Below are 14,574 nucleotides of genomic sequence, written 5' to 3' on the forward strand. Positions count from 1 at the left end.
ACAGCCCACTGGGGTAGAGAATTCTAAAGATTCATAACCCTCTGTGTGAAGAAATTCCTCATCTTAGTCTGAAATGGCTGACCCCATATCCTGTGACTATGCCCCCTAGTTCTAGACTCTCCAGCAGGGGAAACAACCTCTCAGCATCTACTCTGTTAAGCCCCCTCAGAATCTTAGATGTTTCAATGAGATCATCTCTCATTCTTCTAAACTTCAGAGAGTATAGGCCCATTCTACCTAATCTCTCCTCAAAGGACAACCCTCTCATCCCAGGAATTAATCGAGTGAACCACCATTGCACTGCCTCCAAGGCAAGTATATCCTTCCTTGGATAAGGAGACCAAAACTGTACACAGTACTCCAGGTGAGGTCTCACCAAAGCCCTGTACAATTGTAGTAAGATTTCCTTACTCTTGTACTTCAACCCCCTTGCAATAAAGGCCATCATGCCATTTGCCTTCCTAATTGCCTGCTGTACCTGCATGCTAACTTTTTGTGTTTCTTGTACGAGGACACCCAAATCACTCAACACCAACATTTACTAGTTTCTCACCATTTAAAAAATATTCTGTTTTTTTTATTCTTCCTGTTAGAGTGAATAACCTCACATTTGCCCACATTATACTCCATCTGCCACATTCTTGCCCACTCACTTAACCTGTCTATATCTCTTTGTAGACTCTGTGTCCTCCTCACAGCTTACTTTCCCACCTAGCTTTATATCATCAGCAAACTTGGATACATTACACTCAGTCCCTTCATCTAAGTCATTAATATAAATTGTAAATAGCTGAGGCCCAAGCACCGATCCTTGCAGCACCCCACAAGTTACAATCTGCTAACCTGAAAATGTCCTGTTTATCCCTACTCTCTCTTCTGTCAGTTAACCAATCCTCTATCCGTGCTAATATGTTACCCCCAATCCCATGAGCCCTTAACTTGCGTAACAACCTTTTGTGTGGCACTTTATTGAATTCCTTTTGAAAATCCAAATATTCTACATCCACTGGTTCCCCTTTATCTACCTTGCGAGTTACATCCTCAAAAAAAACTCTTAATAGATTTGTCAAACACGATTTCCCTTTTATGAAACCATGTTAACTCTGCTTAATCATATTATGATGTTCTAAGTGCCCTGTTACCACTTTCTTAATAATGGATTCCAACATTTTCCCGACGACTGTCAGGCTAACTGGCCTGTACTGTTTTCTCTCTCCTTCCATTCTTTAATAGCGGGGTTACATTTGCTATCTTCCAATCCGCTGGGACTGTTCCAGAATCTAGGGAATTTTGGAAGATCACAACCACTATCTCTGCAGTCACCTCTTTTAGAGCCCTTGGATGTAGGCCATCAGGTCCAGGGGATTTGTCAGCTTTTAGTCCCTTAGTTTTTCAAGTACTTTTTCTCTACTGATATTAATTACTTTAAGTTCCTCACTCTCATTCGCCCCTTGGTTCCCCACTATTTCTGGTATGCTTTTTATGTCTTCTACTCTGAAGACAGATACAAAATATTTGTTTAACGTCTCTGCCATTTCCTGATTTCCTCTTCATAATTTCTCCTGTCTCAGCCTCTAAAAGACCAACGTTTACTTTTGCTACTCTCTTCCTTTTTATATGCTCGTAGAAACTCCTACAATCCGTTTTTATATTTCATGTTAGTTTTCTTTCATATTCTATTTTTTTCCCTTTTTATCAATTTTTTGGTTGTCCTTTACTGGTTTCTAAAACTCTCCCAATCCTCAGGCTTACTACTCTTGGCAACATTATTGGCCTCTTCTTTTAATCTAACACTATCCTTAACTTCTTTAGTTAGCCACAGATAGATCACTTTTCCTGTGGAGTTTTTATTTCTCAATGGAATGTTTATTCGTTGAGAATATTGAAATATTTCTTCAAATGTTTGCCATTGTTTATCTACCGTCATACACTTCAAACTAATTCCCAATCTACCTTAGCCAACCTCCCCCTCACACCTATGTAACTGGCTTTATTTAAGTTTAAGACTCTAGTTTCTGACTTAAGTACATCACTCTCAAACTCAATGTGAAATTCTATCATATTATGATCACTCTTCCCCAGAGGATTCTTTACTGTGCGATTACTAATTAATCCTGTTTCATTACACAATGCAAGATTTAAAATAGCCTGTTCCCTGGTTGGTTCCATGACGTATTGTTCTAGGAAACGTAGAAAATAGGAGCAGGAGCAGACCATTTGGCCCTTCGAGCCTGCTCCGCCATTCGATATGATCATGGCTGATCCTCTATCTCAATACCATATTCCCGCTCTCTTCCCATACCCCTTGATGCCTTTTGTGTCTAGAAATCTATCTAGCTCTTTCTTAAATATATTCATTGACTTGGCCTCCACAGCCTTCTGTGGTAGAGAATTCCACAGGTTCTCCACCCTTTGAGTGAAGAAATTTCTCCTCATCTCAGTCCTAAATGTCCCAGTCCCAGTATCCTGTGACCGTGATCCCTCGTTCTGGACTCCCCAGCCGGGGAAACATCATCTCTGCATCCAGTCTGTTCAGCCTGTCAGAATTTTATATGTTTCAATGAGATCCCCTCTCATTCTTCTAAACTCGAGTGAATACAGGCCAAGTCGACCCAATCTCTCCTCATACGACAGTCCTGCCATCCCAGGAATCAGTCTGGTGAACCTTCGCTGCACTTCCTCTATGGCAAGTATATCCTTTCTTGGGTAAGGAGACCAAAACTGCACACAATACTCCAGGTGTGGTCTCACCAAGGCCCTGTGTAACTGCAGTAAGACATCCTTGCTCCCGTACCCAAATCCTCTTGCAATGAAGGCCAACATACCATTTGCCTTCCTAACTGCTTGCTGCACCTGCATGTTTGCTTTCATTGACTGGTGTACAAGGACACCCAGGTCCCTTTGTACATCAACATTTCCCAATCTATCACCATTTAAATAATACTTTCTGGTTTTCCTTCCGAAGCGGATAACTTCACATTTATCCACATTATGCTGCATCTGCCATGTATTTGCCCACTCACTCAACTTGTCTAAATCGCCTTGAAGCCTCTTTACATCCTCCTCACAATCCCACCTAGTTTTGTGTCGTCAGCAAACTTGGAAATATTACATTTGGTTCCCTCATCTAAATCATTGATATATATTGTGAATAGCTGGGGCCCAAGCACTGATCCCTGCGGTACCCCACTAGTCACTGCCTGGCCACCCCAAAAAAGACCCATTTATTCCTTCTCTGTTTCCTGTCTGTTAACCAATTTTCAATCCATGTCAGTATATTATCTCCAATCCCATGTGCTTTAATTTTGCACACTAACCTCTTATGTGGGACTTTATCAAAGGCCTTCTGAAAATCCAAATAAACCACGTCCACTGGTTCTCCCTTTTCTATTCTACCAGTTACATCCTCAAAAAAGTCCAGTAGGTTTGTCAAAAATGATTTCCCTTTCATAAATCCATGTTGACTTTGTCTAATCCCGTTGATATTTTCTAAGTGTCCTGTTATCACATCCTTTATAATGGACTAGCATTTTCCCTACTGCTGATGTTAGGCTAACTGTAGTTCCCTGTTTTCTCTCCCTCCTTTTTTAAATAGCGGAGTTACATTTGCCACCCTCCAATCTGCAGGAACTGTTCCATAATCTATAGAATTTTGGGAGGTGACAATTCATGCATCCACTATTTCCATGGCTACCTCTTTTAGTACTCTGGGATGCAGATTATCAGGCCCTGTGGATTTATCGGCTTTCAGTCCCATTAATTTCTCCAGCACTTTTTTTACTAATACTAATTTCCTTTAATTCCTCCTTCTCACGAGTCCCTTGGTTCCCTAGCATTTCTGGGAAGTTATTTGTGTCCTCTCCCGGGAAGACAGAACTAAAGTATTTGTTTAATTGCTCTGCCATTTCCCTGTTACCCATTATAAATTCTCCTGTTTCTGATTGTAAGGGACCTACATTTGTCTTCACTAATCTTTTTCTTTTTACACACTTGTAGAAGCTTTTACAGTCCACTTTTATGTTCCTTGCAAGTTTACTGTCATACTCTATTATTCCCCTCTTAATCAATCTCTTGGTCTTTTTTTGCTGAATTCTAAACTGCTCCCAATCCTCAGGCTTACTACTTTTGCTGGCAACTTTATATGACTCCTCTTTGGATTTAATACTATCCTTAATTTCTTTTGTTAGCCATGATTGGGCCGCTTTTCCTTTTGTGTTTTTGCGCCAGAAAGGAAGGTATAACTGTTGCAATTCATGCATTCGTTCCTTAAATGTTAGCCATTGCCTGTCCACTGTCATGTCTTTTAATGAAGCTTCCTAATCTATCATAGCCAACTCACTCCTCATACCTTTGTAGTTTCCTTTGTTTAGATTTAGGACCCTAGTTTCAGATTGGACTACTTCACTTTAGGAAACTGTCTCTAATGCATTCCATGAACTCGTTCTCCAAACTACCTTTGCCAATTTGTCCCATTGTTGCATGCGATTATCACTTTGCCGATGTAACTTTCCATAGAGTTTTAGCTTCTTAAAAATGTTTTTAATGGTGGTTTTCATTAGCAAGTGCTCCAAGGGTAGTGGATCAGTATAACAACTTGTGGATTTTTGCATTTGACTTTCTCAGAATTCCAGATTTTGTTCAAGCTGTTGAAGTGGTGCTGAATCCAGACCAGATACCCTCTTCTTAGCAAGGAGCCTCCTAACTGCTAGTTATAGGGTAGGGAAGAGATTAGGACAGAGAGATGAAAGAATATTGTTTTTTTAAACTTCATTGTAGTTATGTGGACTCCTGAGCCCTGAAAATGGTGTCCGAGATGCACACGAGTGACGTGCGCAGGACGCCATCTTGGTAAAGGCTTTTGTGCATGCGCACCTAACGAATGCTGGCAGCATGTAAAGTAGGGAAATTATTACGTTAATCAGTGTGCAACGTTGATTTGAAGCAGCAGGCACCACTTTTGAACTCCCCGCTCCAGCCTAAGCACTGTCCTACCCTTCCACAGCTGAACAGGAGTTAAAGGGCATGAAGGACCCTGCACTATTTAAAGGGATCATACAGGGATTACAGGTTAGTTGCTGAATTAGTTATTTTGGCTGCTGATACAATTGTGGGTGTTTGTGGAAGTTTCCTATGTTTGGAGAAAGTTGCTCTATTACATGGAGAGTGGCCTGGCTGGTTGTGCAGTATTGTTCCTGGCATTTAAAATAGTGTGCTGAACAAGGTTGCGGCCAGACATCGGAGGCCTGCTAGGACTTCCTCTGGGATTTTTTTTTTTATTCGTTCACGGGATGTGGGCGTCGCTGGCAAGGCCGGCATTTATTGCCCATCCCTAGCGAGATTTTTTACAACTGAGTGGCTTGCTAGGCCATTTCAGAGGGCAACTAAGAATCAACCACATTGCTGTGGGTCTGGAGTCACATAGGCCAGACCGGGTAAGGACGGCAGGTTTCCTTCCCTAAAGGACATTAATGAACCAGATGGGTTTTTACGACAATCCGGTAGTTTCATGGCTATCATTACTGATACTAGTATTTTAATTCCAGATTTTTTATTTAATTAATTGAATTTAAATTCGCCAGCCGCCGTGGCGGGATTTGAACTCGTGACTGGATTTTAGTCCAGGCCTCTGGATTACTAGCCCAGTAACATAACCACTACGCTACCTTGACTTGACTGGAAGTGTGCAGAGAGGCCACGCATAGTGCAACGCTGGCAGGAGGGGGGGGTGGTGGTGGTGGTGGTGGTGGTGCAGGGCACTCAGCAGGAGGCCGTATTCAATGAGGGCCTTCAGGGACTGATTCTCTTACCTCAACTTTATCGACGACCAGTGCATCCGACGGCTGTGGCTCATGAAAGAGGTCATGACTGAGATTTGTCAACTGCATCCTCAGAGCAGGGCAAGGACAGCATTACCTGTGGCTGTCAAGGTAACCATGGTGCTTAATTTTTACGGCGCTGGCTCCTTTCAGGCTGCTGCTGGCGATATAAGCAACATCTTGCAGTTTGCAGTGCACTGCTGTATAAGGGAGGTCATGGAGGCTCTGTACACACTCAAACAGATTCGTCATGTTTCTTCTGGACAGAGACAAGCAGCATGAGCGTGCACGAGGGTTTGCTCGCATTGCAGGCTTCCCCATGGTGCAGGGTGCACATTGCCATGCATGCTCCACACCTGAACTTGGCCATATTTATGAACAGAAAGGGATTCCATTCCCTCAATGTCCAGCTGGTGTGCTATCCTGGCAGCAGTCATGACTCCTTCATTCTGCGGCAGTCCAACGTGCCTCCTATATTTCAACCAGCATGGCAAGTCAAAGGCTGGCTACTGGATGACGAGGGTTATCCAGTCATGAAATGGCTCATGACTCTGGTCAGGAACGCACGCACACATGCATAGCAGGTGTACAGTGAGAGCCATGCTGCCACACGGGACATCATAGAGCACACCATAGGCGTACTCAAACAATGCTTCCACTGCCTGGACTGCTCTGGAGCAATACTCACCTGAACAGGTATCAAGATTTGTCGATGTATGATGCGTGCTGCACAACCTCGCCATTATGAGGGAACAGCCCTTGCCGCTGCCTATCGGGCGAGAACCTGAGACGGAGGATGAAATGGAGGAGGAGGTGCGGCAAGGAAGCAACAAGGTAGACAGGCCATTTCTGCCACAGCTCTGCATGATTAGCTGATTAATGAGCGATACCAGTAACCTCAATGACACCTCCCCATTCACCAACAGTCCCACACTCCTTACCTTTCCTCTCTCTCAAGACCATCAAATCGTCCTCCTTACACATTGTTTCCTCCCTCAGCCCATTGCAGAAATGAAAACCAACACCAAATGCAAATTCAGATCCAAATTTATAAATTAACACGTCATAATTCAAACAAAATGAGACTATTCACCCTTGTGCATTCCCTTAGAACTTGCCTTTACCTATCCTAGTGTTCCTATGAGGTGCATCCCCAGTGGCTGGAGCATGGGTAGTAGAAGGCTGCTGACCTTCAATTGAGGAGCGTGCAGATGATCTTGGAGGACAACCTTGAGCAACTCTTCAGCCGAGGGGGCCTGGCTTCAGACTGCACCATCTCTGCCTGGGCTGAAGCAGTTTAGCCCGACTGGCAGACAGGCGAGGGCACTGGCAGAGTGGCAGGGGTGGGAGCAGGAAGGCTGTCGTCTTGAGAGAGGACAGCTGGTTCGTCTTCCATGGCGCCACTGCCACTTGCCTGGGGCGGTGCCTTAGCAATCCTGATGATCTGCTGGAGAAAGATTGCTGGACTGCTGTGATGTCTTGGAAGCCCTGTTCCACAATGGAACCCAGAGCCACGATAGCAGGAGTCTGAGCTTCCAAGGCAACAGTTTGAGCTCCAAACGCATCAGTCAGCCTTGGATGGTAGATGTTTGTGCTGCAGTGGAAGCTGTGACATCGGTCATCCGACACTGTATCATGGTGGTTCCACAGGTGTGCTGATGGAGGTGACCACCCGTTCCATGTGGGAATTGGTGGGCTCCAAGCTCTGCACAAAGCCCTGTGTCAAGATGGAGCTGGACTCCTCCATACTCCTTAATACTGCGTGCAGGCTTTCTGGCACGCTTTCCAGTGCACCAAGCATTTGGTTGTGTATGCCCATCTGCCGCCTTCTGTAGCCTGCCCTATCGAAGTCACGATCTGACTTCTTGGCAGCAGAACCAGTGTGCGACCTCTCCATCCGGCGAGCTGGCACCTGCGGTATCCATTCCCCCTGCCCAGTGTCTCACCACAAGCAGATCCTTCCTCTAACCGAGCCTCTAAAGTAAGCGTATTCTGTCTGAGCTGGTGGCTGCGATTGTAAGATTGAGTGACGGTGTGTCTGCATTGTCACTGTCATCATCCTCTTCCTCCTCTGATGGTGCTGGTTCCAGTTCTTGGGTATCTGCAATGACAAAAGGACACGAGTTCAGTTGTGGTGAGGGGAGAGGAGAAAGAAACTCGTGCATGCTCACACCATCTGCAGCACATGAGTCAGAAAAAATTGTGGGATTAGGGAGAAGTGGGGAGCAAGAAGGAAGGTTAGGTATGCAGAGACCCTTGCAGGTAAAGTTTCCCCCTCTGTGCGTCCACCTCTTGCACCAAGGCCTCTAGTGCGTCGTCTGAGAACCTCGGTGCATGTTTTGTCGCAGGCCGAGCAGTTCCTCAGTAAATTCCAGCACAGAGTTAGTTGCCACACCAATTCCAGGTCTCCCTGTAGCCACAGTACACTTCTGTAAGTAGTGCTAGCCACTCACGATATCAGGGCCCCCTGCTGGTGCGTGCAGCCAATCAACAGCGCAGGTAGCGCTGGCTGCATGCAGCAATTGTAGAAATCATTAGGCAGCATGAATGTTACATGCTGCTTGCATCTCAACAACTGGGCGTGGGTTAATCGTGCACTGTAATCCCAGCGTCCATTTTCAGGGGTTAACCAATTCAACCCCTGTACTGTTTTAATGTTTTGTGAACCTGAATCCTCCAATCCCTTTGCTCTTGCACAGCACCCAGCTTTCCCCCATTCAAAGTATAATTGATACATTTTGGCTGTAAAAAATAAAAGTACCACCTCACATTTACTGATATTGAACTCTGTCTACCATGTTTTTGCCCAATTCACCACATGATCAATATCCCCTTGCAGCTTCCTTTGGTCCTCAGAATTATTTGCCATGCCTCCAATTTTAGCATCGTCTGCAAATTTGGACACCACTCCCTTGAGCCCGATATCCAAATTGTTGATGTATACAGTGAACAGAAGCAACCCCAGGCAGAACCCAGTGGGACACCGCTACCCACTTCCAACAATTCTGAGAAACTGCCTTCAAGTTCTACTCTCTGGTTCCTCTCTTGTAACCAGTTTTTAATCAAATTTCCTACCCTTCCTTTAACTTCACACCCCTTAATCTTCTTCAATAGCCTCCTGCGTGGTCCCTTGTCAAAGACTTTCTGAAAGTCCATGTACAAATACATCCTCTGCATTTCCCCTATCCTACCATTTCTGTCACTTCACAGAATTCCGTTTAGGATTTTCTATTTTGAACTCCATGTTGGCTGCTTCTAATTATTTTCTCTTCATCTAGATGTCGGAGGGGAATAATTTGATAAGGTTCGTTTTTGGGCGGGGGTAGCGTGATGCGCTAGTACTCCCCGCCCGATGGACCCTACGCAGGCAGTACGTGAACTTAGTGCTGCCTGCTAATTATCATGATATCTCCGTGCAGCCAGCGCAAGCTGCGCTGCTGAGAGGCTGCACGGAGAATGAGGAAGTTGGAAATGGGGCGTGCACAGCGCACGTCATCAGCACCCTGCACCTCTTAAAGGTGCACATTTCAAATGGCAGCTACACAGCTTACTTGGAGGAGGGAAAGATGGCCACGTGAATAGTAGGACTGGCACGAGAGAGGGCTTCTCTGATGATGCTCTGGAGGCCTTGGCGGAAGGCGTGGATGAAAGGAGGGCCGACATGTCCCCACAGGGCGGTTGGAGACCCTCCAGACTGCAGCTCCGCAGGCATTGGCAGGCTGTGCCGCAGGAAGTAAACGCCAGGAGCATTGCACCACGCATGTGGGTGCAGTGCTGAAATAAGTTCAATGATTTGACACGAGTGGTCCAGATGAGTGAATGCAAGTATCAAGTAGCACACCCTACCAACTGCACCACTGCTCCACGCTTCACACTCCCTGTCACCCACCCACCCAATAAACACTGCCCATCTATACGCAATGCTGCACTCGGCATGCTGCATCTTACCCGAACGTAGCACCACACTTGCAGGCCACACATCTACCACTTACAAGTCACACAAACTGGCAGCTATTCGATCACCACAGGTCCATCACCCATGCACCTTCCAGGATACTCACTGACACAATGCCCCCTGTCTTGCAGGAGAAGGTGGTGCATAACAGCTGGCAGCAGGAGGGAGCTGAGGGTGGACGGGCACGTATACACGTCCTCACCACCCCCCCCCCCCCAGAGGATACAGTGCTGAGGATCATTCAGCGGGCCGTCGCTGCAGCCGACACAACATGCTGCGCTGGAGGTCCCGATGAAGGGGTCTCCGCCTAGCTAATGCTCCTTCTCCTTTTCCCCATCTCCCTCCTCCCATAATCTTTTCTGACTCACGTGTTGCAGATGCTGTCAGCACGCATGTCTTACTTGCTCCTCTCTCGGCTCCACAACTCAACCTATTTCCCTTTGACATTGCAGATACCCAGGAGCACGTGGCAGCACCGTCCGAGGAGGAGGACACTGAAGCCACGCCATCACTCGCTCTGACACTTGCTTCCACCAACTCAGACACTGACACCGCGCGTCCTTCAGAGGTTAGGTTAGAGGAGGGATCTGCACGTGGTGAGACACCGAGCACAAGTGCGCAGGAGCCGGGGCGGGTGGAACGGATACCACAGGTGCCAGCTCGCCCCAGGGCGAGGTCGCTCATTAGTTCTGCTGCAGAGGAGAAAGAGGGTATGGTAGCATAGTGGTTATGTTACTGGACAAGTAATCCAGAGGCCTGGACTAATAGTCCAGAGTCATGAGTTCAAATCCTGCCACGGCAGCTGGGGAATTTAAATTCAATTAATTAAATAAAATCTGGAAGTAAAATACTAGTATCAGTAATGGTGGCCATGAAACTACCGGATTGTCGTTAAAAACCCATCTGGTTCACTAATGTCCTTTAGGGAAGGGAACCAGCCGTCCTTACCCGGTCTGGCCTATATGTGACTCCAGATGCACAGCAATGTGGTTGATTCTTAATCGCCCTCTGAAATGGCCTGGCAAGCCACTCAGTTGTAAAATCTCGCTACGAAAAGTCATAAGAATAAAACCGGACGGACCGCACGTCATCGGACCACGAGGCACCGGACATGACAAAGGCAAACCAAGCCCAGTTGACCCTGCAAAATCCTCCTCACTAACATCTGGGGACTTGTGCCTAAATTGGGAGAGCTGTCCCACAGACTAGTCAAGCAACAGCCTGACAGTGTCATACTCACAGAATCATACCTTTCAGCCAACGTCCCAGACTCTTCCATCACCATCTCTGGTAATGTCCTGTCCCACCAGCAGGACAGACCTACCAGAGGTGGCAGTACAGTGGTATACAGTCAGGAGGGAGTGGCCCTGGGAATCCTCTGGACCGCAAGAAATCTCATGGCATCAGGTCAAACATAGGCAAGCAAACTTCCTGCCGATTACCACCTATCACCCTCCCTCAGCTGATGAATCAGTCCTCCTCCATGTTGAGCACCACTTGAAGGAATCACTGAGGGTAGCAAGGGCACAGAATGTACTCTGGGTGGGGGACTTCAATGTCCATCACCAAGAGTGGCTCGGCAGTACTTCTACTGACTGAGCTGGCCGAGTCCTGAAGGACATAGCTGCCAGACTGGGCCTGCGGCAGGTGGTGAGCGAACCAACACGAGGGAAAAACCTACTTGACTTCGTCCTCACCAATCTACGTGTCGCAAATGCATCTGTCCATGACAGTATTGGTAGGAGTGACCAACGCACAGTCCTTGTGGAGATGAAGCCCCGTCCTTACACTGAGGACACCATCCAGCGTGTTGTCTGGCACTACCACCGAGCTAAATGGGATAGATTCAGAAAAGATCTATCAGCTCAAAACTGGGCATCCATGAGGTTCTGTGGGCCATCATCAGCAGCAGAATTGTATTCCAGCACAATCTGTAACCGCACGACCCGGCATATTCTTCACTCTACCATTACCAACAAGCTAGGGGATCAACCGTGGCTCAATGAGGAGTGTAGAAGAGCATGCCAGGAACAGCACCAGGCGTACCTAAAAATAAGGTGGTGATCAGGACTACATACATCCTAAACAGCAGAAGCAACGTGCTATAGACAGAGCTAAGCGATTCCACAACCAACGGATCAGATCAGAGCTCTGCAGTCCTGCCACATCCAGTCGGGAATGGAAGCGGACAATTAAACAACTAACTGGAGGAGGAGGCTCTGTAAACATCCCCCATCCTCAATGATGGCAGAGTCCAGCACGTGAGTGCAAAAGACAAGGCTGAAGCGTTTGCAACCATCTTCAGCCAGAAGTGCCAAAGAGATGATCCATCTCGGCCTCCTCTCGATATCCCCACCATCACAGAAGCCAGTCTTCAGCCAATTCGATTCACTCCACGCTATATCAAGAAATGGCTGAGTGCACTGGAAACAACAAAGGCTATGGGCCCCAACAACATCCCAGCTGTAGTGCTGAAGACTTGTGCTCCGGAACGAGCCGCGCCTCTAGCCAAACTGTTCCAGTACAGCTACAACACTGGCATCTACCCAACAATGTGGAAAATTGCCCAGGTATGTCCTGTCCATAAAAAAAAAAGGGCAGGACAAATCCAAACCGGCCAATTATCGCCCCATCAGTCTACTCTCAATCATCAGCAAAGTGATGAAAGGTGTCGTCGACAGTGCTGTCAAGCGGTACTTACTCACCAATAGCCTGCTCACCAATGCTCAGTTTGGGTTCCGCCAGGACCACTCGGTTCCAGACCTCATTACAGCCTTGGTCAAAACATGGACAAAAGAGCTGAATTCCAGAGGTGAGGTGAGAGTGACTGCCCTTGACATCAAGGCAGCATTTGACCGAGTGTGGCATCAAGGAGCCCTAGTAAAATTGAAGTCAGTGGGAATCGGGGAAAACTCTCCAGTGGTTGGAGTCGTACCGAGCACAAAGGAAGATGGTAGTGGTTGTTGGAGGCCAATCATCTCAGCCCCAGGACATTGCTGCAGGAATTCCTCAGGGTAGTGTCCTAGAGCCAACCATCTTCGGCTGCTTCATCAATGACCTTCCCTCCGTCATAAGGTCAGAAATGGGGATGTTCGCTGATGATTGCACAGTGTTCAGTTCCATTCGCAACCCCTCAGATAATGAAGCAGTCCGTGCCCGTATGCAGCAAGACCTGGACAACATCCAGTCTTGGGCTGATAAGTGGCAAGTAACATTCGCGTCAGACAAATGCCAGGCAATAACCACCTCCAACGAGAGAGAATCTAACCAACTCCCCTTGACATTCAACGGCATTTGCATCGCCGAATCCCCCACCATCAACATCCTGGGGGTCACCATTGACCAGAAACATAATTGGACCAGCCACATAAATACTGTGGCTACACGAGCAGGTCAGAGGCTGGGTATTCTGTGGCAACTGACTCACCTGACTCCCCAAAGCCTTTCCACCATCTACAAGGCACAAGTCAGGAGTGCGATTGAATACTCTGCACTTGCCTGGATGAGTGCCGTTCCAACTATACTCGAGAAGCTTGACACCATCCAGGACAAAGCCCGCTTGATCGGCACCCCATCCACCACCCTAAACATTCACTCCCTCCACCACCAGCGCACAATGGCTGCAGTGTGTACCATCCACCAGATGCACTGCAGCAACTCGCCAAGGCTTCTTCGACAGCACCTCCCAAACAGACGACATCTACCACCTAGAAGGACGAGGGCAGCAGGCACATGGGAACAACACCACCTGCACGTTCCCTTCCAAGCCATACCCAATCCCGACTTGGAAATATATCGCCCTTCCTCCATCGTCGCTGGGTCAAAATCCTGGAACTCCCTTCCTAACAGCACTGTGGGAGAACCTTCACCACACAGACTGCAGCGGTTTAAGAAGGCGGCTCACCACCACCTTCTCGAGGGCAATTAGGAATAGGCAATAAATGCTGGCCTTGCCAGCGACGCCCACATCCCATGAACGAATAAAAAAAAAATGAGGACTTCGATGGGTCAGGCTACAGAAGGCGGCTGCTGGGCGTACACCAACAAATGCTAAGGCACTGCAAAACCTACCAGAAAGCCTGCGCACAGTGAGGAGGGGCATGGAGGAATCCAGCTCCAATTTGATACAGGGCTTTGTGCAGAGCTTGGAGCCCATCCTTTCCATCAGCGCACCTATGGAACCCACCATGATGCCGATGCATGAGAAGGTGGTGGTGAGCTGCCTTAAACCGCTGCAGTCCGTGTGGTGAAGGTTCTCCCACAGTGCTGTTAGGAAGGGAGTTCCAGGATTTTGACCCAGCGACGATGGAGGAAGGGCGATATATTTCCAAGTTGGGATTGTGTATGACTTGGAAGGGAATGTGCAGGTGGTGGTGTTCCCATGTGCCTGCTGCCCTCGTCCTTCTAGGTGGTAGATGTCGTCTGTTTGGGAGGTGCTGTCACGATGACCATCATGGCTTCCATTGCAGCACAATCATCTACCATCCAAGGTCTGACTGCTGCATTTGGAGCTCAGACTGCTGCTTTCGTGGCTCTGGGGCCACTGTGGAACAGGGCTTCCAGCGTGTCACAGCATTCCAGCAATCCGTTCTCCAGCAGATCAGGATTGCTGAGGTGACACCCTGGGAAAGTGGCAGTGACGCCATGGCAGTCGGACCCTCTGTCCTCTCTCAGGATGACAGCCTTCCTGCGCCCACCCCTGCCACTCTGCCCCTGTTGTTGCCTGTTGGCCGGCCAGGCCAGACTGCTGCAACCCATGCTGCGATGGTGCATAGAAAAAAATAGGAGCAAGAGTCGGCCATT

The 14,574-nt window shown here is 47.7% G+C and overlaps 1 protein-coding gene across 5 annotated transcripts in view; it reads left to right on the forward strand.

Moving 5' to 3' along the window:
• vps13a (vacuolar protein sorting 13 homolog A) overlaps positions 1-14,574 on the forward strand; it is a 366,579-nt gene that overhangs the window by 26,558 nt on the left and 325,447 nt on the right. The window lies entirely within an intron of this gene.

The sequence above is a fragment of the Heptranchias perlo genome, chromosome 4 (genome assembly GCF_035084215.1).
Source record: "Heptranchias perlo isolate sHepPer1 chromosome 4, sHepPer1.hap1, whole genome shotgun sequence".
Taxonomy (NCBI): Eukaryota; Metazoa; Chordata; class Chondrichthyes; order Hexanchiformes; family Hexanchidae; genus Heptranchias; species Heptranchias perlo.